Source organism: Mustela nigripes, chromosome 13 (assembly GCF_022355385.1).
Source record: "Mustela nigripes isolate SB6536 chromosome 13, MUSNIG.SB6536, whole genome shotgun sequence".
In the NCBI taxonomy this organism is placed as follows: domain Eukaryota; kingdom Metazoa; phylum Chordata; class Mammalia; order Carnivora; family Mustelidae; genus Mustela; species Mustela nigripes.
This window is the reverse complement of record NC_081569.1, coordinates 35366861-35393085: the sequence shown is the minus strand read 5'-3', so window position 1 is coordinate 35393085 and position 26225 is coordinate 35366861.

Below are 26225 nucleotides of genomic sequence, written 5' to 3'. Positions count from 1 at the left end.
TGATTTCAGCCTTGTTAATAAATAGGAGTTCTCCTAGTTGAGGAGGTAGAGTGGAGGGTTTTCTAAATGAAAGAAAGAGTTTAAACAAAGTCATTAAAGTATGGTAAGTGCAGGACAAAGTGGATGTGTCCTCCAGTGCTATAAATGACGGTCAGGAAAACTTACAGGAAAGTACTATGCATGGCTTATGACATTGGAACTAGGAATGGGGTTGGGAGAATAAGGGAGAGAAGAATTAATTTCTTCCCACAACCCAGTATAATGAATTGGATAAATCCTGGGATTCTTAATGACATTTCAGAAAGTTAGTTCTCCTTCGGGAACATTAGCCAAAGAATTAACAGGTTTTCTTCAGAGAGGATTTCCTATTTTTATTGTTCCTTTTGTCTTTCCTCAATCAGTAAGTGACATTTATTCTTTTTTTCTAAGAATCAGGTTCTCTTATAAACCTATTTCCAAGTTATACATGCCTGCCTTCTGTAGATGAATGTGGTTGGAAAGGCCAAGATCTCAGAACAGTCTTCTACTTTCATAATATTTGCCTCTCTGAATCAGACTACAGAATCCTGATGTATGAAGCCCATAATTTTGTCTGGCAGTCATAGAACAGAGGGCATAATATCTATCTTCAAAGAGCATGTATATTGTCACATCCTCAGTTTCTCTTAACTAACTAGGGAAAGGTTATTCTAACTTATTAATAGTTCCAGACATCACTATCTCTTGGATATAATTAGTTCTGTACATTTTCAAGCATGTAAAAAGCACTTTGAGTAATATATTTAAAAAAATTTTTCACTTAGATGATATTTTAAAAATCCTGTGTCTGAATTCTGATGGAGAGCACCAAGATCAGAATAATTGGGAAAACAGCATATTCATGGTTGAATATCTTAACATTGTAAATTTGTGGGGGGAGACAAGATGGAGGGAAGTAGGAGGAGGCGCCCTTTCAACCTGTACCCTTGAGTGAGTGGATTACCTTCCAAAGAATTCTGATCACCCAAAAAATCAGCCTGAGATCAGAATTATACACGTCTGGATCTCTACAGGGGCAGAAGATGCCAGTGAGCAGTCTTTTTGTTTGTCTGTTTTTGTTTGTATACCTCATAAATCTTACCTTGGGGCCCATTTGGGCTGAACCTTCTCTTTTATCTTCCCTTTATTTCCTGTCTCTCTCTTTTTCTTTTTCTTTTCTTTTTTCTCTCATTTGGGTGGGGAATCCTGATTGCTCAGAAGCGTTCCAGGGTGCACCTTGACTGCACCATAGTCAATACATCCAGCTACATCCGTTCAGCCATCTCTCACCAAAATGACTAGGAGGAGGAATGCTCAACAGAAGAAAAATACAAAGGATGGGCCTTCTGCAACAGAGCTAATGGCTATCAACATAGACAATATGTCGGAAAGAGAATTCAGGCTAACAATTATCCAGGCAATAGCTAGGTTGGAGAAAGCCATGGATGACCAAACAGAATTGATTAGGGCCGAGCTGAAAGCGATCAGAGATGATGTTTACAATGTTAGGGAAGAGCTGAAATCTACCAGGGATGAGGTTCACAATGCTCTCAATGAGTTCCAATCTAATCTAAATTCTCTCAAAGCTAGGGTAACTGAGACAGAAGATAGAATTGGAGGACAAACAGATAGAGAGAAAGGATCAGGAGGAAGCCTGGAACAAACAGCTTAGAGGCACGAAAACAGAATCAGGGAAATAAATGATGCCATGAAAAGTTCCAATGTCAGAATTATTGGAATTCCTGAAGGGGAGGGGAAAGAAAGAAGTCTAGAAGATATAGTGGAACAAGTTCTTCATGAAAATTTTCCTAATCTCGTGAATGGAACCAGCGTTCATGTACTAGAGGCTGAACGGTCTCCACCCAAGATTATAGATTCCATAAAAACATCAAGGCACCTGATAGTCAAATTGAGGAATCATAATTGTAGATATAATCTCTTAAAAGCCACTAGGACATCTTAGAGGCTTCTTACTTACAGAGGAAAGCCCATCAGAATAACGTCAGACCTGTCCACAGAGACCTGGCAAGCCAGAAAGGGCTGGCAAGGTATATTCAGGGCACGAAATGAGAAGAACATGCAGCCAAGAATACTTTATCCAGCAAGACTGACATTCAAAATGGATGGAGAGGTAAAGAGTTTTCAAGACCGGCAAGGCTTAAAAGCTGACACTGCAGGAAATATTAAGGAGGGGTTCTATAAAAGAGGAAAAATCCTAAAAATAGCATTGAACAGAAATATAGAGACATCTACAGAAAGAAAGACTTCAAAGGTAACACGATGTCAATAAAAACGTATCTATCAATAATCACTTTCAATGTGAATGGCCTAAATGCGCCCATAAAATGGCACAGGGTTGCAGATTGGATAAAATGATAGGACCCATCCATATGCTGTCTACAAGAGACCCATTTTGAACCTAAGGATACATCCAGACTGAAAGTGAAGGAATGGCGAAGCATATCTCATGCCAGTGGACCTGAAAAGAAGGCCAGGGTAATGATTCTCATATCAGACAATTTAGATTTTAAACTAAAGACTGTAGTCAGAGATACAGAAGGACACTACATAATTCTTAAAGGGACTATCCACCAAGAAGCTCTAACAATTGTAAATATCTATGCCCCCAAAATGAGAGCAACCAATTACATAAGAAAACTGTTAATCAAGAGAAAGAGTCATATTGATATGAATACATTAATAGTAGGAGATCTTAACACGCCTCTCTCAGAAATAGACAGATCATCGAAGCAGAAAATCAATAAAGAAACAAGAGTATTTAATGACACATTGGACCAGATGGACCTCATAGATATATACAGAACATTCCACCCTGAAATAAGAGAATACTCATTCTTCTCAAGTGCACATGGAACCTTCTCAAGCATAGACCATGTACTGGATCACAAATCAGGACTCAACCAATACCAAAAGACTGGGATTATTCCCTGCACATTCTCAGATCACAATGCTTTGAAACTGGAGCTCAGTCACAAGGAAAAGTTCAGAAGGAGCTCAAACACCTGGAAGCTAAAGACCACCTTGCTTAAGAATGCTTGGATCAACCAGGAGATCAAAGAAGAACTTAAAAAATTCATGGAAACCAATGAGAATTAAGACACTTTGGTCCAAAAACTATGGGATACAGGAAAGGCAGTCCTAAGGGGTAAATACATAGCCATCCAAGCCTCCCTCAAAAAAATAGGAAAATCCAGAATACACCAGCTGTCTCTACACCTTAAAGAACTGGAGAATCAACAACAAATCAAGCCAACTCAACACATAAGAGGGAAATAATCAAGATTAGAGCTGAGATCAATGAGGTAGAAACCAGAGATACAGTAGAATGTATCAGTGAAACTAGAAGCTGGGTTTTTGAAAGAATAAACAAGATCAATAAACCATTGGCCACATTAATCCAAAAGAAAAGAGAGAAAGCCCAAATTAATAAAATTATGAATGAAAAGGGAGAGATCACAACAAACACCAAGGAAGTAGAAACAATCATCAGAAGTTATTACCAACAGTTATATGCCAATAAGCTAAGCAACCTAGATGAAATGGATACATTCCTGGAGAACTATAAACTCCCAAAATTGAACCAAGAAGAAATTGACAACCTGAATAGACTGATATCTAATAACGAGATTGAAGCAGTGATCAAAAACCTTCCAAAAAACAAGAGCCCAGTACCTCATGGATTCCCTGGGGAATTCTACCAAACTTTCAAAGAAGAAATAACACCTATTCTCCTGAAGCTGTTTCAAAAAATTGAAGCAGAAGGAAAATTTCCAGACTCTTTCTATGAAGCCAGCATTACCCTGATCCACAAACCAGGCAAAGACCCCACCAAAAAGGAGAATTTCAGACCAATATCACTGATGAATATGGATGCTAGGATTCTCAACAAAATCCTAGCAAACCGGATCCAACAGCACATTAAAAGATTATCCACCATGACCAGGTGGGATTCATTCTTGGGCTACAAGGATGGTTCAACATTTTCAAATCAACCAGTGTGATAGAACAAATTAATAAGAAAAGAGAGAAGAACCACATGGTCCTCTCAATTGATGCAGAAAAAGCATTTGACAAAATCCAGCATCCATTCCTGATTAAAACGCTTCAAAGTATAGGGATAGAGGGAACATTCCTGAACTTCATAAAATCTATCTATGAAAGACCCACAGCAAATATCATTCTCAATGGGAAAAGCTTGCAGTCTTCCCATTGAGATAAAGGAACACGACAAGGATGCCCACTCTCAACACTCTTGTTCAACATAGTATTAGAATTTCTAGCAACAGCAATCAGACAGCAAAGAGAAATAAAAGGTATCCAAATTGGATAGTCAAACAAAGAAGTCAAACTCTTTCTCTTCACAGATGACATGGTTCTTTATATGGAAAACCCAAAAGACTCCACCCCCCAAACTACTAGAACTCATACAACAATTCAGCAACGTGGCAGGATACAAAGTCAATGTACAGAAACCAGTGGCTTTCTTATACACTAACAATGCAAATACAGCAAGGGAAATTAGAGAATTGATTCCATTTACTATAGCACCAAGAACCATAAGATACCTGGGAATAAACCTAACCAAAGAGGTAAAGGATCTGTACTCGAGGAACTACAGAACACTCATGAAAGAAATTGAAGAAGACACAAAAAGATGGAAGACCATTCCATGCTCTTGGATCAGAAGAATAAACGTTGTTAAAATGTCTATACTGCCTAGAGCAATCTATACTTTTAATGCCATTCCGATCGAAATTCCATTGGTATTTTTCAAAGAGCTGGAGCAAATAATTTTAAAATTTGTATGGAATCAGAAGAAACACTGAATCGCTAAGGAAATGTTGAAAAGCAAAAATAAAACTGGGGGCATCACGTTACCTGATTTCAGGCTTTACTACAAAGCTGTGATCACCAAGACAGCATGGTACTGGCATACAAACAGACACATAGACCAGTGGAACAGAGTAGAGAGCCCAGATATGGACCTTCAACTCTATGGTCAAATAGTCTTCGACAAAACAGGAAAAAATATACAGTGGAAAAAAGACAATCTCTTCAATAAATTTTACTGAGAAAACTGGACAGCTATATGCAGAAGAATGAAACTCGACCATTCTCTTACACCGTACACAAAGATAAACTCAAAATGGATAAAAGATCTCAACGTGAGACAGGAATCCATCAGAATCCTAGAGGAGAACATAGGCAGTAATCTCTTCAATATCAGCCACAGCAACTGCTTTCAAGATATGTCTCCAAAGGCAAAGGAAAAAAAAGCGAAAATAAACTTTTGGGACTTCATCAAAATCAAAAGCATCTGCACAGCAAAGGAAACAGTCAACAAAACAAAGAGGCAACCCACGGAATGGGAGAACATATTTGCAAATGACAGTACAGACAAAAGGTTGATATCCAGGATCTATAAAGAACTCCTCAAATTCAACACACACAGAACAGACAAACATATAAAAAAATGGGCAGAAGATATGAACAGACACTTCTCCAATGAAGACATACAAATGGCTATCAGATACATGAAAAAATGTTCATCATCACTAGCCATCAGGGAGATTCAAATTAAAACCACATTGAGATACCACCTTACACCAGTTAGAATGGCCAAAATTAGCAAGACAGGAAACAACATGTGTTGGAGGGGATGTGGAGAAAGGGGAACCCTCTTCCACTGTTGGTGGGAATGCAAGTTGGTGCAGCCTCTTTGGAGAACAGTGTGGAGATTCCTCAAGAAATTAAAAATAGAGCTTCCCTATGACCCTGCAATTGCCCTCCTGGGTATTTACCCCAAAGATATAGATGTAGTGAAAAGAAGGGCCATCTGTACCCCAATGGTTATAGCAGCAATGGCCATGGTCACCAAACTGTGGAAAGAACCAAGATGCCCTTCAACGGATGAATGAATAAGGAAGATGTGGTCCATATATACTATGGAGTATTATGCCTCCATCAGAAAGGATGAATACCCAACTTTTGTAGCAACATGGACAGGACTGGAAGAGATTATGCTGAGTGAAATAAGTCAAGCAGAGAGAGTCAATTATCATATGGTTTCACTTATTTGTGGAGCATAACAAATAGCATGGAGGACAAGGGGAGTTAGAGGAGAAGGGAGTTAGGGGAAATTGGAAGGGGAGGTGAACCATGAGAGAATATGGACTCTGAAAAACAATCTGAGAGGTTTGAAGTGGCGGTGGGTATTAGAGAGGGCACGGATTGCATGGAGCACTGGGTGTGGTGCTAAAACAACGAATACTGTTACGCTGAAAATAAAAAAACAGAAAAACAAACAAAAAAAAGCATTGTAAATTTGTCATTTTCCCACAAATAAGTATATAAATGAAGCTAAAGTCTATTTTAAAATTTTAGCAGAACTTTAGAGAACACAGAAAGTCTATTCAAACATATATGTCAGTGAAATTATATGTAGACAATCCTAAGGATTCCATCAAAAAACTGTTAGACCTAATAAAGAAATTCAGTGAAGTTTCAAGGTGTAAAAGTCACGACACAAAAATCAGTTGTAGTTCTATATGATAACAATGAACTACTTGAAAGAGAGCTAAAACAATCCCATTTACAATAGCATCAAAATGAACAAAACACTTAGGAATAAATTCAACTAAGGAGGTGAAAGATTTATACACCAAAAACCACAAGACATCAGTGAAATAAGCTGAAGAAAACACAAGTAAATAGAAAGATACCATCTTCATGGCTTAGAAAAGTTAATATTGCTAAAATGTTTGTACTGTTCAATTCTATCTATAGATTCAATGAAATCACTATCACAATTTCAATGGCACTTTTTACAGAAGTAGAAAAAGCAATCTTAAAATTCATATGGAACTATGAAAGACTCTGAATAACCAAAGCAATCTTAAGGAAAAACAATGTAGGAGGCATCACACTTCCTGATTTCAGACTGTATTACAAAGTTATAGTGATCTAAACAGTATGGTGGTGACATAAAAATAGGCACATAGGTCAATGCAACAGGACTGAGAACCCAGAAATAAACCCACACATATATGGTTTACTAATATTTGACAAGGGAGCTAAGAATACTCATTGGGAAAAGGACAGTCTCTAAAACTAGGGGTGCTAGGAAAACTAGATGTCTACATGCAGAAGGATGAAATTGGATTCCTATTTTACACCACTTACAAAAATAGACACAAAGTGCATTGAGAACTTAAATATAAGACTCAAAACCACAAAACTAGAAGAAAACAAACTCACAAAAATCCTTTGAGATAGATTTTGGTGGTGATTTTCTGGGTATGACAATAAAATCCCATGCAACAAAAGCAAAATCAAGTGGGACTGCATCAAACTCAAAAGCTCTGTTTGTCAAAAGAAACAACCAACAAAGTGAAAATGTAACCTATAGAATGGCAGAAATTATTTGAAAACCATATATCTGATAAGTGGTTAATATCCAAAATATATAGGGAACTCATATAACTCAATAGCAAACAAACAATTCAATTAAAAACAGGCAGAAGAATTAAATACTTTTTTCTAAAGAAGATATACAAATGGCCAATTTTATGAAAAGGTGCTTTGCATTTCTAATAATCAGGGAAATGTAAAAAACATAATGAGATATCTTACACCTGTTAGTATGGCTGCCACAAAAAGAACAAGAGAAAACAAATGCTGGCAAGGATGTGAGGAAAAGGGAACCTTCGTGCATTATTGTTGGGAATGTAATGAGTATAGCCACTATAGAAAACAGTATGGAGGTTCTTCAAAACATTAAGAGTAGAATTACTATTCCATCCACCAATCCCACTTTTGGGTATTTCAGTCCTCACAAATGGACTGAGTGAGGCATTTATTCTGACTCATCCATAAGCCCACAGCAGCTGCAGACTGGCACAGGGACCAAATCCTGCCCACAACAAAGAGCACAATGTAGCTGACAGGACTGAAGACACACATGCCTCAACCACAATAGTAGAATGCCTGCAACACATATAGGAGTCACCCCTGAAGCACCTGGTTCTTGTGAACAGGGAAATTTGTACTACAGGATACCAGAGGACCATTTTTTCATAAGGCCACTATTTTCAAGATTTGAGATGTAGTTGACTTTTCTAAAACAGAACGAATACAGAAAGTTAGACGAAATGAGGAGACAAAGGAACACACCCCAAATTAAGGAACAGGACAAAATCACAGCAAAATAAAACAGAGATAAGCCTGACAGAGAATGTCTGACAGAGAATTCATGTAATAGTCATGAAGATACTTACTGGACTTGAGAAAAGAGTAAAAGATCTCAGTATGACATTCTACAAAAAGATAGAAAATATAAAAGGAATCAATCAGAGATGAAGAACTCAATAACCAACTTCAAAACTTTTTCTTTTAAAGATTTTATTTATTTATTTGACAGAGAGAGAGATCACAGTAGGCAGAGAGGGAGGCAGAGAGAGAGGGAGAAGCAGGCCTCTGCTGAGCAGAGAGCCTGATGTAGGGCTCGATCCTAGGACCTCAGAACCATGACCCAAGCCGAAGGCAGAGGCTTTAACCCACTGAGCCACCCAGGAGCCCCACCAACTTCAAAACTTTAAAACAAAGACTGTAACAAGAAAAAAAGAGGGACACTAAATAATCATAAAAAGAACAATCCAACAAGAAGATATAATAATTGTAAATATTTATGCACCTATGTAAGAGCACCCAAACATAAAGCAACTATTAACAGACATAAAGGAAGAAATTAATAGTAATACAACAATAGTACGAGACTTCCAACATCCTGCTACGTCAATGATTAGATCATCCAGGCAGAATATCAACAAGGAAACAATGGCTTTGAACAACACATTGGATTAGGTGGATTTAACTGATATATTTAGAATACTCTGTCCCAAAGCAGAGGAGTATACATTATTTTCAAGTGCATATGAAATGTTCATCAGAATAGATCATATGTTAGGCCACAAAACAAGTCTCAACAAATTCAAAAAGATTGAAATCATATCAGGCATTCTTTTTGAAAGCATGGTATGAAACTAGAAATCAATCTAAAAAAAAAATCTAAAGAACATAAATATATGGAGGTTAAATAACATGTTACTAAACAGTGAATGGGTCAACCAAGAAATCAAAGAGAAAATTAAAAAAATACATGAAAACAAATGAAAATGAAAACACAATGCTCCAAAATCTTTGGGATGGAGAAAAAGCTGTTCAAAGAGGGAAGATTATAGCAATATGGGCCTACCTCAAGATGCACGAAAATATCAAATAACCTAAGGTTGCACCTAATGGAGCTACAAAAAAGAACAAAGTCAAAGTAGTAGATGGAAGGAAATAATAAAGATTTGAGCAGAAATAAAAGAAGTAGAGACTAAAAACCAAAAGAACAGATTAATGAAACCAGGGGATGGTTCTTTGGAAAAAAATCAATAAAACTGATAAACCCTTCACCAGACTCCTAGAAAAAGAGAGAAAGAGAAGGGGAGGAGAGACAGAGAGAAAGAGAACTCAGATAAATGAAATCATAAGTGAAAGAGAAAAAATTACAACTGACATCACAAAAATATGAAATATTATAAGAGAATATTAAGAAAAATTACATGTGGGCTCCTGGGTGGCTCAATGGGTTAATGCCTCTGCCCTTGGCTTGGGTCATGATCCCAGGGTCCTGGGATCAAGCCCCACATCAGGCTCTCTGCTCAGCAGGGAGCCTGCTTCCCTTCCTCTTTCTCTGCCTGCCCATCTGCCTAATTGTGATCTCTGTCTGTCAGATAAATAAATAAACTCTTAAAAATATTGAAAAGAGAAAGAAAAATTACATGCCAATGGTTGGGAAATCTAGAATAAATGGATAAATTCATAGAAACATAACTTCCCAAAACTAAATCAGGAAAAAATAGAAAATTTGAACAGATTAGTAACAATGAAATTCAATTAGTAATCCAAAGACTCCCAACATTATGTAAGACTGATGATTCCCAGACCTGTATCCCTGAAGCAAATGATACATTATAAGTTAATTAAAAAAAAAAAAAAAAAGACTCCCAACAAACAAAAGCCCAGGACCAGATGGCTTCACAGTAAAGTCTACCAAACATTTAAAGAAGAGTTAATACCTGTTCTTCTCAAACTATTCCAAAATATAGAAGAGGAAGGGAAGCTTCCAAATTCATTCCATGAGACCAGCATACCCTCATTCCCAAACCAGATGAAGACACTATGAAAAAAGAGAACTGTAGGCTAATTACCTGATGAACATGGACCAAAAATCCTCAACAAAGTTTTAGCAAACCAAATCCAACAATACATTAAAATATTATTCATCCCAATGAAGTGAGATTTATTCCTGGGTTGCAAGGGTGATTCAATATTTGAAAATTAATGTGATAAATCCCACTGAGTCTCTGCTTCTTGGTTTGTCTTTTTTTTTTTTTTTCCTTTGCTTATTTGTTTTGTTCCTTAATTCTACATATGAATGAAATCATATGGTATTTGTCTTTCTCTGGCTAACTTATTTCACTTAGCATTATACTCTAGCTCCATTCATGCTGCTGGAAATAGGAAGACTTCATTCTTTTTTATCACTAAATAATATTCATATATATATATATATATATATATATATACACACACACACACACACAAATTCACTGTCCATTCATCTATCAAGGACACTTGGCTTCTTCCATAATTTGGCTATTGTAATTAATGCTGCTATAAACTAGGGGTGAACTAATCTTTTTAAATTAGTATTTTTGTATTTTTGGAATAATACCCAGTAATGCAATTACTGGATCTTAGGGTAATTCAATTTTTAACTTTTTGAAGAACCTCTGTACTCTTTTCCACTGTGGCTACATCACTTTGCATTCCCACCAACAGCGCAAGAGTGTTCCACTTTTTCTAAATCTTCACGAACTTATTATTTCTTGTGTTTTTGATTTTAGCCATTCTGACAGATGTGAGATCAAATCTCATTGTAGTTTTGATTTGCATTTCCCTGATGATGAGTGGTATTGAGCATCTTTTTTATGTGTCTTTTGGCCATATGTATGTTTTCTTTGGAGAAACATCTGCTCATATCTTCTGTCCATTTTTAATTGGATTTTTTTTTCATGTGAATTGTATCAGTTCCTTATATATTTTGGTTACTAACCCTTTATTGTATATGTATTTACAAATGTCTTCTGCCATTTGATAGGTTGCTTTTTATTTTTGTTGATTGTTTCCTTTGCTGTGCAGAAGCATTTTATTTTGATGTAGTCCCAACAGTTTATTTTTGTTTTTATTTTTCTTGCCTCTGGCACATATCTAGAAAAACATTTCTATGGCTAGTGTCAGAGATATTACTACCTATGCTCTCATCCATGTGTTTTATAGTTTTAGGTTGCATATTCGGGTCTTGAATCCATTTTGAATTCATGGTTGTGTAAGCATGGTGTAAGAAATTGGTCCAGGGGCATCTGGGTGGCTCAGTGGCTTAGGGCCTCTGCTACCTTTGGCCTGGGTCATGATCCCAGGGTCCTGGGATCGAGTCCTACATTGGCCTCTCTGCTCAGCGGGGAGCCTGCTTCTTCCTCTCTCTCTGCCTGCTTCTCTGCTTACTTGTGGTGTCTGTCTGTCAAATAAATAAATAAAATCTTTAAAAAAAAAAAAGAAAAGAAATTGGTCTGGTTTCATTCTTTTGCATGTAGTTATCCAGTTTTTTTATACCATTTGTCAAAGAGACTTTTCCCCATTGCATCTTCTTTCTTCCTTTGTCAAAGATTACTTGGCCATATAATTGTGGGTTTATTTCCGGGTTTTCTATTCTGTTACACTGACCTATGTGTCTATTTTCATGCCAGTGCCATGCTGTTTTGATTACTACAGCTTTGTAGTATAACTTGAAGTGTGGAATTGTGATACCTCCAGCTTTGTTTTTCTTTTTCAAGATTGTTTTGGTTATTCAGAGTCTTTCGTGGTTCCATACAAATTTTAGGATTGTTTTTTCTAGTTCTGTGAAAAATGCTGTTGGTATTTTGATAGTGATTACATTAAATCTATAGATTGTTTTGGGTAGTATGACATTTTAGCAATATTTGTTCTTCCAATTCCTTAGCATGGAGTCTCTTCCCATTTCTTTGTGTCTTCTTCAATTTCTTCCATCAAAGTTTTATAGTTTTCAGAGTACAAGTCTTTCACCTCTTTGGTTAAGTTTATTACTAGGTATTTTATTATTTTTGGTGCAATTATAAACAGAATTGTTTTCTTAATTTCTCTTTCTGCTGCTTCATCATTAGCATAGCATCATTAGCATATATTAGCAAATGCAATAGATTTCTGTATACTGATTTTGTATTCTGTGACTTTACTGAATTCAATTATTATTTCTGGTAGCTTTTTTTTTTTTGCAGTCTTTAGGGTTTTCTATATATGGTATTATGTCTTCTGAAAATAGTGACAGTTTTACTTCTTCTTTTCCAATTTGGATCTTTTATTTCTTTTTGTTTTCTGATTGTTGTTGCTAGGACTTCCAGTACTATATTGAATAAAAATCATGAAAGTGGACATTCTTGTCTTGTTTCTGACCTTAGGGGGAAAGCTCTCAGTTTTTCCTTAGTGAGTATGATGTTTGGTGTGGGTTTTTTATATAAGACCTTTATTATGTTGTGGTGTATTCTCTCTAAATCCACTCTGTTGAGAGTTTTATGTTGGATGTTGAATTTCGTCTAATACTTTCCTACATCTATTGACATGATCATATAATTTTTATCATTAATTTTGTTGATGAGGTATATCATGTTGATTGATTTGGAAATATTGAAGTATTCCTGCATCATTGAGATAAGGATTTATTTTTGTTTTTAAGAGTGAATAATATTTTCTTATGTGTTTGTATATACATATACACACACGCAGACACTCCCCCGCATTTTTTTAACCTTTTCACCAGATATTTAGATTTTGTTTCCATATCTTGCCTACTGTGAATAATGTTCCACAGACCATGATTGTGCAGATATATCTTTGAAATAGTGATTTTATTTATTTTGGATATATACTCACATGTGGGATTGCTAGATCACATAGTTATTTTTTTTAATTTTTAAAGGAATATACAAAATGTTTTCAACAGTTGCTATACCAATTTACATTCTTACCAACAGTGTACAAAGATTCATTTGCTCAACATTCTAGTTATCTTCTGACTTTTTGATGATACCCATTTTAACCAGAATGAAGTAAAATATCTTTGTGGTTTTATGTACATTTCCCTAATAATTAGTGATGTTGAGCAGCTTTTCATATAACTTGATGACTATTTATATGTCTTTGGAAAAATATCTATTCAAGTCCTTTGTCCATTTTTTTAAAAAAATATGTTATTTATATGACAGAGAGAGAGAAATCACAAGTAGGCAGAGAGGCTAGCAGAGAGAGGGGAGAAAGCAGGTTCCCTGCGGAGCAGAGAGCCAGATGTGGGGCTCAATCCCAGGACCCTGGGATCATGACCTGAGCTGAAGGCAGAGGCTTTAACCCACCGAGCCACCCAGGTACCCCCCTTTGTCCATTTTTTAATTGGGTTACTTATTTATTGCCATTGAATTCAATGAGTTTCTTATATATTTTAATTATTAACCCTTTATCATATATGTGGTATTCAAATAATTTCTCCCATTCTGTTGGCTGCTTTTTCATTTTGTTAATTGCTCCTTTTGTTATACAGAAAATTTTTGTTGATATAATTGTATTTGTTTATGTCTTATTTTGTTTCGTGTGTGTTTGCTGTCATGTCCAAAACATCAATGTTAAGGCCAATGTCAAAGAACTTTCCCCCTATATTTTCTTTCAGGAGTTTTATGGTGTTAAGACTTACATTTAAGACTTTAATCCATTTTTGAGTCAATTTTTATATATGGTGTGATTTAAGGGTCCAATTTCTTTACTTTGTTTTTGCACGTGGACATGCAGTTTCCCCAAAACCATTTATTGAAGATACTGTCCTTTCCCTATTGGCACACAGTATTTTTCATTCAGATGGTAGATTTTTATATAAGGGTAGTACAATATTTTATCTATTGTTTTCAAGATTTTCCCCAATATTTTCAAGTATTTTCTTGGTCTCTTTGCCATGACAAGTATAATGAGCTGCTGTTCTAGTAATATTTTAAGTCTGTAATTATTCTTGGATTTCTTTCCTATCTAACCACAACTTGAATTTCAACATCTTATAGGTATATGTGAATTCATTTTCTTTAAACAAATGTCTTTAATCCTGATCCATATTACATTTCACTTGACAATTTTCATTTCACTTACATGATTTATTCCTTTTGGCTTGGCATTTCACTACCTGGAAGAAATAATACCTTTTGAAAATTTGGCTGTACTATTGTGAATTGCCTTTATAAATCTCTTATAACAACGCTAAATACGGAAGTTCTATGTAGAATGTCATTGTTAATTTTTTCTGAAGAGAAGTGCTTATTTATTTACTTATTTTTAAGATATCTTGCTATAATATAGTTTTTAGTCCACCAAAAATATATCTCTCCTTATCCTGCCTAGACCTGTGGTATATTTTTTGTTGTTTTAAAAATTCTTTGCTATGGAACCTTTTCAGATATTTCTTTAAAACTAAGTAAGTTATGAATATTGCTTTATTTGGTGTCTATGTATATATTATTCACTTGAAGGACCCTGATAGATGAGTTTTTAAAATAACCATGTTAGTTCTCACAGACTCTCACTGTAACCATATAGTTTTCATTTGTTCAGTAAGCTAACACTTCATTTTATTTGCCATAAATCTAAATTTCTAATTTAATTTGCTGTGAAAATGGTCTGTTTTGAGATCTATGGTCATTTTCAGAAATTTCCATGTTGCCGAGGCTGATATTTAGCCAGTGTACATATATATTATTATGACCAGTGTCTATTCTGACTAGCTAGTACTAAGCCATACTGGTTGTAAAATATTTTGAATATCATCTAGATATATACAGATAGACCTTAGGTGTTTGAGTGAGAGAAACCATCAGAAGAAGGAAAAATTAATAGCAATATACCCAATAATAATGGTATCTGATGTTTAATGAATGCTATGTGCCAAACAAGGAACTTTGTGCTCTAATACATATCATCCCCTTGAATCCTGAAAACAAAACTTCGTCATACCCGTTTTATAGAATTATGAAAGCAGGGAGAGGGTGAGACTTAGTGGTGGAGACCAAATTTGAATCCAATCTATTTGGCTCCCAAGTCTGTGTTCCTAAACTGTATGTTATTCGGTCATTTATTAAGTTCCTGTTAATTTCCTGATAAAGTTTCTGATAAAGAAATAAAGACACAAAGAGCTGGAAATGAATGTTCCCTGCCTTCCTTAGAGAGATTAGGACAGGAAAATCAATTCTTCTTCAACTGAGTGATGAGTCATTTTCTAATTTTTTTCAGAATGCAAAAAAATGAGAGACCTATAACCTTATTCTCTTTTTCTCTATTTCCCACTGCGCAGGATGCAGTGTGATACTCCAGCCAAATGGATCTTTTACATTCCCTATCCACATTTTGTGATTTTCCTCTTATGTGCTATTGCTCTTGTCACTGTATAGAATGCTCTTTCAGGCCTACAGGAGTTCCTAAGTCAGCCTTTAATGTCCAGATCAAGGGTCATCCCACCATAAGAATTTTTACATTGCCCAGCTAAAAGTAGTCTCTTCCTTTATTTAATTGCAGCAAAATTTTACTATTGCCTCTTTAAACACACATGATGTTTTCTTTGGATCATTGTAATGTACACTTAGCTCATAGTCAATGGAGTTGACAGAACACTACCTATGTTCAAGTCCTAATGTGTTACTTGCTACTGTGGGAACTTCTAAAAGTTACTCCATTTTTCTGTGCCTCACCCTACTTATTTATTTATTTTTTTAAATTTCTTTACTTTTATTTTTTATAAACATATAATATATTTTTATCCCCAGGGGTATAGGTCTGTGAATCGCCACTTCACAGCACTCATCATAGCACATACCCTCCCCAATGTCCATAACACCACCCCCCCAACCCCCCTCCCCCCAGCAACCCTCAATCAGCCTAGTTATTTTTAAAACTGTTATATATCTCACAGGTTTTCTGGGAGAATTACATAAGTATAGCCTATTGTATTTATACTTCTTAGGATATTGCCTGGAACACAATAAGTGCTATTTAAATGTTTTCTATAATTGTCATCACTGTTATTGTTATATTTTTCCTGCTAAATTTTCAGCTCCTTTAAGGGGAAGATCCAAGACTGATTTATATTTATATCCTTTAATTTGTTTAAAGCAGTGGTTGGCATGTAGGAGGCATTCAGTAAAGTTTTGTTGACTGAATGAAGAGGAACATAGAGACAGTAGAACATTTTGTTTAAAAAAACATGGGCCTTTGAACTGGCTTCATGTTCTGGTGTTATCTTTACCTTGCTGTGTTGTTTTGGACTACTTAATGCCTTGGACAGCAGTTTCTTTATTTATAAAATGGGGACAATAATGACATCTAACTTACAGAGTGGCTATGAAGATTGTATGAGCTAACATGTAAAATAAATAAACTGCACAGTAAACTGGTATAATGGGCATTTAATGCAGTTAGCTATTGTTTTTACTAAGTTTGTAGTTGAGAGGTAGTACCCAAAGAGCAAGTGAATATGTCTTTCGTTTGGTAATGTTGGAAGCATTAAATTTGAGCTTGTAAAGAAACAAGGACAAGCCTGCAGCCTAAAATGCTGGAAACGGATGAAAATGAAATAAAATCTTTGACCCAAAATCAAGATTCAAAATGATTTTTAAAATTTAACTTTATTGGGTGCCTGGGTGGCTCAGTGGGTTAAGCTGCTGCCTTCAGCTCAGGTCATGATCTCAGGGTCCTGGGATCGAGTCCCGCATCGGGCTCTCTGCTCAGCAGGGAGCCTGCTTCCTCATCTCTCTCTCTCTGCCTACTTGTGATCTCTCTCTGTCAAATAAATAAATAAAATCTTTTAAAAAATTTTAACTTTATTAATTTCTAAATATTTTATTTAGAAAAGTGAAGAAATCTGTATGCTATGTCACACATGTTGTTTTGCTCTGATTTGTTTTGATATCTTCTGTTTTAGCTATGTTAAAAATACTTCCAATACAGTATATGCTAAAACAGATAGTTGCACTTCACTGAGGTCTTGAGGAAGAAGCATCACCTTAAATCTGAGAAGGGGAATCACATTCCTCAGGTACCTCCTCTGTGCTTCTCAGGCATCCTTGTTTTACCCTTACAACTCTTTTTTTTTTTTTTTTTAAAACACATTTTGCAGACAAGAAAAGTAAACCTGGCCAATGCCATGCGGCCAATAAGCGTTGGAGGGATTTGAACACAGATCATCTCATTCTCTCTGCTTTTACCACATGCTTCCACCTGCTATATATGACCTGGGCATTCTTTTCATCTCTCTGCTGCCTCCATTTCTGTCTGATTCTAAAGAATAACTTTAGGAATAGGATGAATAAAAACAACCTCCTAATTTTCCTCTGGCCTCCTGCTGTGATAATGAGATTGGGTGTTTCTTGCAAAGACCTTCTTCAATTCTCTCTCTGCTTTTGGCCCATTTCGCTTTCTTCTTTTGACTTGTGACAAATCTCTTGCATTGTAATATTTACTATTGTGTTAGAGGAGTGGATCTTTATCTCCCATAAAGATGTGATTCAAAAACATAAATGGGGCTTATCGCTGAAAAGGGGACTGTTGTCTAGTGGTAATATAAAGAAAGATTTACCCTTGTTAATTGTGGACCCAGAAGGCTGAAAACTCTGGCCTCTAGGTGAAAGATGGAGGAAGACTTGGGTTGGCTTGAAAAAGGGAAGGGAATGCTAACCATCAGATACTTACTTGGCGGTAATGTAATAGAAGGTATTTAAAGGTCAGATAGAACTTAAGTTAGGTTCCAACACTAAGGAAGTGATGAGAATTTCAGGGAAGGGAGAAAGTGACCAAGAGGCAAGGAGGAGGTACAGAGAAAATGTGAGAGAGAATGTAAGGAGGAAGAGGATTTGAGAAGGGGGACATTCAAAGAGAGCCAAGAGAAACAGCATTAATTTGTTTGGGCAGGGGTGTAGTAGTCATTAGAGTTTCATGTGGGGTTGGATCTTGTGTATCCAAAAGTGGGCTCATAGATCAGGGATTTGGGAGGTGTTGCTCCCTTTACAGAATTTTCTTGAGTGTCAGATTGTATGTTTCTGATCAATCTTTTCTTATAATGACTGCAGCTCTTTGTTTCAGGAAGGGACATGAATGCTGCATTTAAATGGGCTATGATTAAAAAAAAAAAAAAATCCAGGAAGCACTTACCTAATAGAAGAGAGAATAAGAAAAGAGATTTACAATGAATTTGCTTTTTTCCCTGTCAATGGGTAACATTCTTAAGCAAAACCTGAGGGCATATAAATAGGAAATGTTATTTCAAATGACTAGACTTTTATTTTAAACATAATTTTTCTCTTTTAGCAGAAATAGTGAAAAAGGTAAAATACATCCTTAAACTGTTGCAAAGTATTCAATTGTGAAAGAGAAGTGTGTATGGTGCTGGGAATTAAGTTCTCAGGGGATGGCTTTGGAGACTTTCTTCTTTAATTATAGATTAAAGCAGACCTTGGCAGTGTCCTTTTGGATCAATATGAAATACAGAGCATAAATCAATACTATTAAACAGTATAATATAGAAGTTCTTAAAAAGAAAATGAAAAATACAAATTGTCTTAAAGAAAAAATTGATTTTACTTGACAATAAATCCATTTTGACCAAATTAAAGATTATGCTGTGTAGATATAGCTCTACTTAGATCTCTTATTGTTTTATCAGAATGTGCTCATTTTTTCATTGCTAAAATGGCCCAGGATTAAACATCATGTCCAAAACTAATTCTGCCATTAATTAGTGGAAAAGATTTTTAATTTCCTAGGTCCAATTCCTTACCTTCAAGAAAATTGGCCTAGATAACTTCGAAGAGCTCTCATTTCTCACCTGTGTTAAGATGCTCTTATCAGAAGGATCTTTGAAATTTACTGACTCCAAAGGGTTTGAGGAAATGCTAGATATATGAAAGCACTGAGATTAGAGAAGGTAACCTGGTACAGAAGAGTACCTCTTCTAAAGGTACTTAGAGCAGAGAGGAAAAGCTGGTATGAAAAACTGGTGGAGATGTTGAAATTTTACTTACGTTGAATGTCATACTTGGTGAAAAATTTCTTTTGCATTGTTGTGTTTGAGACCTTTGATAAGGAGTTTCTAATTTGAAAGGCAATTGGAAGCTTTGCAGATTTTTTGAGGAGGATGGTATGTTTGAAATGATGCTTGACAATTTGGTGATTTCTTAAGGTAATCATATATCAGTTAGAATGGTGCTTGGCATATTGCAAGTGTTTGTGAAATAAAACAATAAAATTAACAAAATGGCTGATTTTGTAGGATGAGGGGAAGGCTGACTGGGAAACCACAGCCAATATTATCTTTGTGCTGGGAGAGGAAACTAGGGAAACTTGCTTTCTGAAGATGCTATAAGGACTCTCAAGCTCTCCTTCCTTCCTTATTCTCTTAACTTGAATTTAGGAGACCATCCTGTTTTTTTCCTTCCTAAGCAGAGTCTCAGCTAACTAGAACTGAGTCATCTAATTATTTGAAATAATTCAGCTAACTAGAACTGAGTCATCTAGTTATTTGAAAATAACTATAGATGACAAAGAACTGTATCAGAGTCCAGAGACTGAATAAGTTTCTATTTTCAATTAAAGCAACTTACCTTGAATAGTTTCAGTGAAAAATATCTCCAGTTTGTAGAAAGGTTGGATTATAAAGACATTTAGCTTTAGTTAGGAGCCCTTGGTTAGTCCTTGGTTTTCCAACAAATAACTTGTTATGATATTGGTCAAATCATGTGATTTCTCTGAGCTTTTCTCATTTGTGAAATAGGAATAATAATACCAAGTCTCCTAGCTCATGGAACTCGTATCAATGTCTAGAACAGCCCAATTTCAGCGTGGTATGAAATGTCAGTTTCTATGCAAAGTTGCCAACTGGCCTTAAGCAAGGTGATAGCCACCATGTACCTTTATGGGAACATAAGGAGACAATCTACTTTGGGAGAAATGACAGGACCAAGTTAATAAGTGGACTGTGAGGATAAAATAAGGTTGCTTGGATTTGAATTTTGGCTAAACAACACTTGCTATGGGACTTCAGACAATTTTTTAAACTTGCATGCTTGAGGTTCTTCATCTGTAAAAGAGGATAATAATAGTAATACCTACCTTAGTGTTTTTATGACATAGAGTACTTAGCAAAATATGTGACAGCTTGTAAAGATTCAGTAAATGTTAGATATTTTTTGTTATCCAAAGGAAGGATGAGTAGTAATACAGACTGAAGGTAACAGAATAAAGGTATCTTTAGAGCCTAGGATTTGAAGAAAGTGGACAAAGAAGGGTTGACCATGAACACCCAGGATAGGGACATTCTAAGTTTGGAGCATGTACATATCTCAGAAGATATTCAGGTAGCAGGAGAAGAGTTTGGGCTATGCAATTAATGTTCTGCTTCTATATCTGGGACTTTATTAAATTTAACATAGCTTTGCTCTTATTATTCAGAGAATTGACATGGAAAGAACAAAGAGTATAGTATTGAATGTGAAACTTTTGGATCCTTTGGCACATTAGAATGGTTCAACAGTGAGATGATTATTAGAAGAAAGCCTGATAAGAGTTATAATTATTTTTATTATTAATTTTGTTCAGTTTCAAGCATGAATGAGACCTAAAGAATAGTCATGTGATATAATTTCAAAGCTCTCTTTATGGGTCACAATTTCCAATCTTGCCTCACCTTACCCACCCCTCACCCCAGGAATGAATAAATCTCTCAATCTTGTATATAGTTAATACATTTACTCATTCATTATTAATTATTAATTGTTATTAATTATTAATTGACCAGGCATTGTTTATCTAAGTGTTTGGGATACATCAGTGAATAAAACTATCAAAGATCTCATACTTCTTAAAATTAACATTTTAAGTTAAGTTTTAAGTTAAGTTAAAATTATCATTTTAAGTTCAGTTGAGAGGGGATAGGAGGTGGGGAGGCAGTCAATAAAAAATATCATAGTAGGAATGAAATTATATAACATATTAGAATGTATAACTATTTATTGAACAGACAGACACCAGAATATAGAAAGGGGGAGTGAAAATTTAGGTGCAGTTTTAAATATGATGGTCAGAGTAGATTTCATGGAGACAGCAATATTTTAGAAAAGACTTGAGGTTATTGAGTTAGCTATTTGTATATATGAAAAAAACATTGAGTGAGGGGAATAGCCAATGCGAAGACCTTGGTGGTGGAGCATGCCTGGTATGTTTGAAGTAGAGTGAAAACAGAATAGCTAGAGCAGAATCAGTGAGAAAGAGAATAAGGGGTAATCAAAGAGATAAATGGAAAAGTTATAGGTCATGGAGAGCCTTGGAAAAATTATAAGTATTTTGACTTTCAATCTAACTAAAGTGATTTGATTTAGGTTTCAAATTTTTCCTTCCTGCTGCTGTGTTGTACATAGGTGGGGCAGAAGTGGGGATTCTAGTGAGGTTTTATCAAATATTTCAGGAAAGATTTTATAAAGGTTTGAAGGGCATTAGCAGTGGAAGGGGTAAGAAGTGGTCATATTTTGGGGGTATTTTAAAGGTAGAGTCACTAGGACTTGCTGATAGATTAGAAGTGGCATGTGAAAGAAAATGAAGAGCCAAAACAACTTCATGGTATTTAACCTGGACAACTGAAATGGGAAAAGTTGAGGATGAAACAGGTTTTAGTGGTCAAATAGCAGGAGCTCAGTTTTGGACAACCTGAGTTTGAGATGTCTATTAGCTATTACAGTGGACATAATTCTAAAAATGTCCCCCTTCCCCAGATTTCCCATCCTAACTCCTGGCACTATGAATATGATGTAATATCTTGCCTATGAATATGTTATGTTACATAACAAGGGGATTTTGGAAATGTGATCAAGGTTGCATATCATTTAACCTTAAGATAGGGAGATTACCACATAAACTATTTCAAATCATAAAGTTTTTCTCTAGCTAGAGGCAGAATAAGATAGCAGAAGGGAGAGTCATATTTAAGCATGAGAAGATTTCTTTTTTGTTGTTATTGTTGATTTTTTAAAAATTTCTTTTCAGCGTAACAGTATTCATTGTTTTTGTACCGCACCCAGTGCTCCATGCAATCCGTGCCCTCTCTAGTACCCACCACCTGGTTCCCCCAACCTCCCATCCCCCGACCCTTCAAAACCCTCAGATTGTTTTTCAGAGTCCATAGTCTTACATGAGAAGATTTCTACTCACTGGTGCTGGCTTGAAGATGGAGGAAGCCATGTAATGAGGAATATGGATGCCCTCTAGAAGCTGAGAACAGTCCCTAGCTAATAGTCAGCAAGGCAACAGGGAAATCTATCCTATAGCTGCAAGGAACTGAATTCTGTCAACAACTTAAGAGATGGAAGCCAATTTTTCCCAGAGCTGCCAGATGAGACCTCATTCTAGCCAACACTGATTTTGGCCTTGTCAGATCCCAAGCAGAGAACCAATCCAGTACACTCAGACTTCTTACATAGAGAAACTGTAAGATAATAAATGACTGTGGTTTTAAGGGACTGTTCTTGGTAATTTGTTCTACAGCCATAGAAAAGTACGGAAGACATACTAATTGAAATGTTAAATAAGCAGTTGAAGTCTAGAGTTCAGGAAAAAGATTTGGATTACAGATACCTTTTTGAATGTCATTAATATAAAGATAGTATTTAAAAAACATATAACTTTGATGATTACCAAAGGAGCGAGTAAAGATGGAGTAGAGACTTCAACCAAAGAGTTAGCCCAATATATACTTTAAGGACATTTTATTTTTACTATATTGTAGTAAGAACACAATGTAAGATTTATTCTCTTAGCAGATTTTTAAAGTATACAATAAAATTTTAACTACAGGTACAATGTTATATGTGAGATTTCTAGAACTTGCTCATCTTGCATTATTAAAGCTTTAAACCCATTGATTAGGAACTCCCAATTTTCCCCTCTTCTCTCTGACCCCCTCAGCAACCACCCTTTTGCTCTCTGCTTCTATAAGTTTCACCATTTAAGATACTTCACATAATCGGAATCATACAGTATTTGTCCTGCTGTGGCTGGCTTATTTCACTTAGCATAATGTCTCACAGGTTTACCCATGTTGTTGCATGTTGCAGGATTTCCTTCTTTTCAAAAGTTTAATAGCATTCTATTGTATATATATACACCACATTTTCTTGATCCATTCATCCATTGATGAACATTTGTTTCCACATTTTGACTATTATGAATAGTGCTGCAAAAAACATGACAGTGTTAATATCTCTTTCAGATCATGATTTAAGTTCTTCCAGAGAAATATCTAGAAGTAAAATTACTGGATCATGTGGTAGTTCTGTTTTTAATTTTGGGAGTGCTTTCCATACTGTTTTCCATAGGGAAAACGTGTTTTCCATTTTACATCCCCACCAACAAGACTTCCAATTTCCCCAATCCTTACCCACACTTGTCTTCTGTTTTTTATTTTGTTTTTGTTTTTGTTTTTTAATAATATCTATCCTATTATGTGTAGAATGACATCTCTTTGTGGTTTAGACTTGAATTTCCCTGATGATTAGTGATATGAACATTTTTTTCATATCTTTTGGCCATTTATATTTGTCTTATTTGGAAATATGTCTTTCCAAATCCTTAACCCATTTAAAAATGCAACATGTGGGGTTAAGGGGGTAGGAGAAGAATAAATGAAACAAGATGGGATTGGGAGGGAGACAACCCAAAAGTGACTCTTAATCTCACAAAACAAACTGAGGGTTGCTGGGGGGAGGGGGGTTGGGAGAAGGGAGGTGGGGTTATGGACATTGGGGAGAGTATGTGCTATAGGGGACATTGGAGAGGGAGTGCTGTGAAGTGTGTAAACCTGGTGATTCACAGACCTGTACCCCTGGGGATAAAAATACATTATATGTTTATAAAAAATTAAAAAAAAATTAAAAAATCAGATTATTAGGTTTTTGTCATTGTTTTGCTATTCAGTTGAGTTCTTTATATGCTTGGAAGTTAGCAAAGCTACAGTAATCAAAACAGTATGGTACTGGCATAAAGATAGACATAGAGACAACTGAAATAGAACAGAAAGCTCAGAAATAAATTCATGCATATACTGTCAACTGACATTTGGCAAAAGTACCAAGAATACACAATGGGGAATGAATAGTCTCTTCAACAAATAGTGTTGGGAAAACTAGCTATTCACATGCAAAAGAATGAAACTAGATCCTTAGCTTATACCATGCACAGAAATGAACTCAGAGTTAAATGTGAGACATGAAACTGTAAACCTCTTAGAAAAATATAAGGGTTAAGTTTGATAACACTGGTTTTGGCAATGATTTCATGGATATGACATCAAAAGCACAAGCAACAAAAGTAAAAATAAACAAGTGGGACTTTGTCAGACTAAAATGCTTCTGCATAGCAAAAGAAAAAATCCATAGAGTTAAAAAAAAAAAAAAACCTATTGAATGGGAGAAAACACTTTGAAACCATGTATCTGAGGTCCTTCAATATTAAAAATCAGGAGAAAAAGAAGTAGCAAGGAAAGGAGATTGAGAAGGAGGGAGCAGTTAGATTGAAGGAAAATCAAGACATTATGATAACTTGGAAATCATGTGAAGAAAGTACCAAGGAAGAGTTAGGGATTGTATCAAATGTTAACAAGTCAAGTAAGAGGAAGCCTAAGAATTGACCATTAGATTTAGCAACATGGAGGTTTTGGTGACTCATTCAAGAGCAGCTCTGGTGGAGTAATATAGACAAAGAAGAACTGATTGAAGTGAATCTAAAAGAGAGTGGAAAGAGAGGAATTAGAGACCCAAATTATAGAATACCTTTGTGAGGAGGTTTGTTACAAAGGACATAAAGAAGTTCGGCAATAACTTGTGGGAGAGTAAGTCAATATGGAAGTCTTTTGTTTTTTTTTTTTTTTAAGACGGGAAAAATAATGGTATGTTTGTGTTCTATTTGGAAAGATTCAGTAGAGAGGAAAAAACTGATGAGGGGAAATTTTCTGGATATGTCCTTGAATAGGTGAAAGGGGTGGAATTTAGTGTGAAATTGGAGAGAAGGATTTTGATGGGAATATTTTAGTCCATCTTAGCAGGTGGGAAGGCAGAGTATGGAGGGATGATGCTGTCAGAAGGATTGACATGATAGTTGGCGTATTTCAGTATATAGAAATGATAAGTTCTGACATATGACCATGGGAGTCAGTAGTTGAGGTAGGATAGAGGTTAAGATGATAGAAAAGAGGAGGTTGAAGGAACATAGAGGCCAGGGCATTAGCAGGATCATTTATATTTGTATTGAAATTCTCAAAAATTAAAACAGGACTATATTAGGTGATAGTGAAGCAAGGACTAAAATTAGTGAGGACTGAGGTGAGGTTAGTCTGGGAGTTGCTAGATGAAAGTAACAATGAGGGGTAGGAGAAGATATATTCTGATAACTTGACATTCAGAGCTGGAGGTTTTTAGGGAAAGGGGAGGGAGAATTAAAATGGTAATGAAGACCCAGGATGATATATACTGTGCCACCAAGTCCAGTGGTTTGATGGGTGTAAAGGAAAAAACAAGCTCCATTGTAGGAGATTCAGGGAATAGTAACCTCATGGGAAGTGGGTTTTAGTAACAAGATATTAAAGGGAACTCTCAGAGAGATAGAGAAAGAGGTAGAAAATAGGATGACTGACTGAGTTCCAGAGAGAACAGCAGGTTGGTTTCAGGAGTTGGGGAAGGATGGTAAGGGGAAAGAGGTAGGAGGTAGATAGAAGAGCATTTTGAGGATTAAAATGTAACAATGAGTGGTGATCTTGGAGTCTTGGGATTCTTATAATGACTGATATAATCAGGGATAAAGGGCTTAATTAGATTAGTACTGGGGGATTCAAGCAAATAGCAGCAAGGCTGTGAGTGTTGGGGAGTGGGGAGTGCAATTATTAACATATTTTTGTCCATATTGGCATTCCCTGCAGCCAAGTTAAACATGATCTAATTTATGAT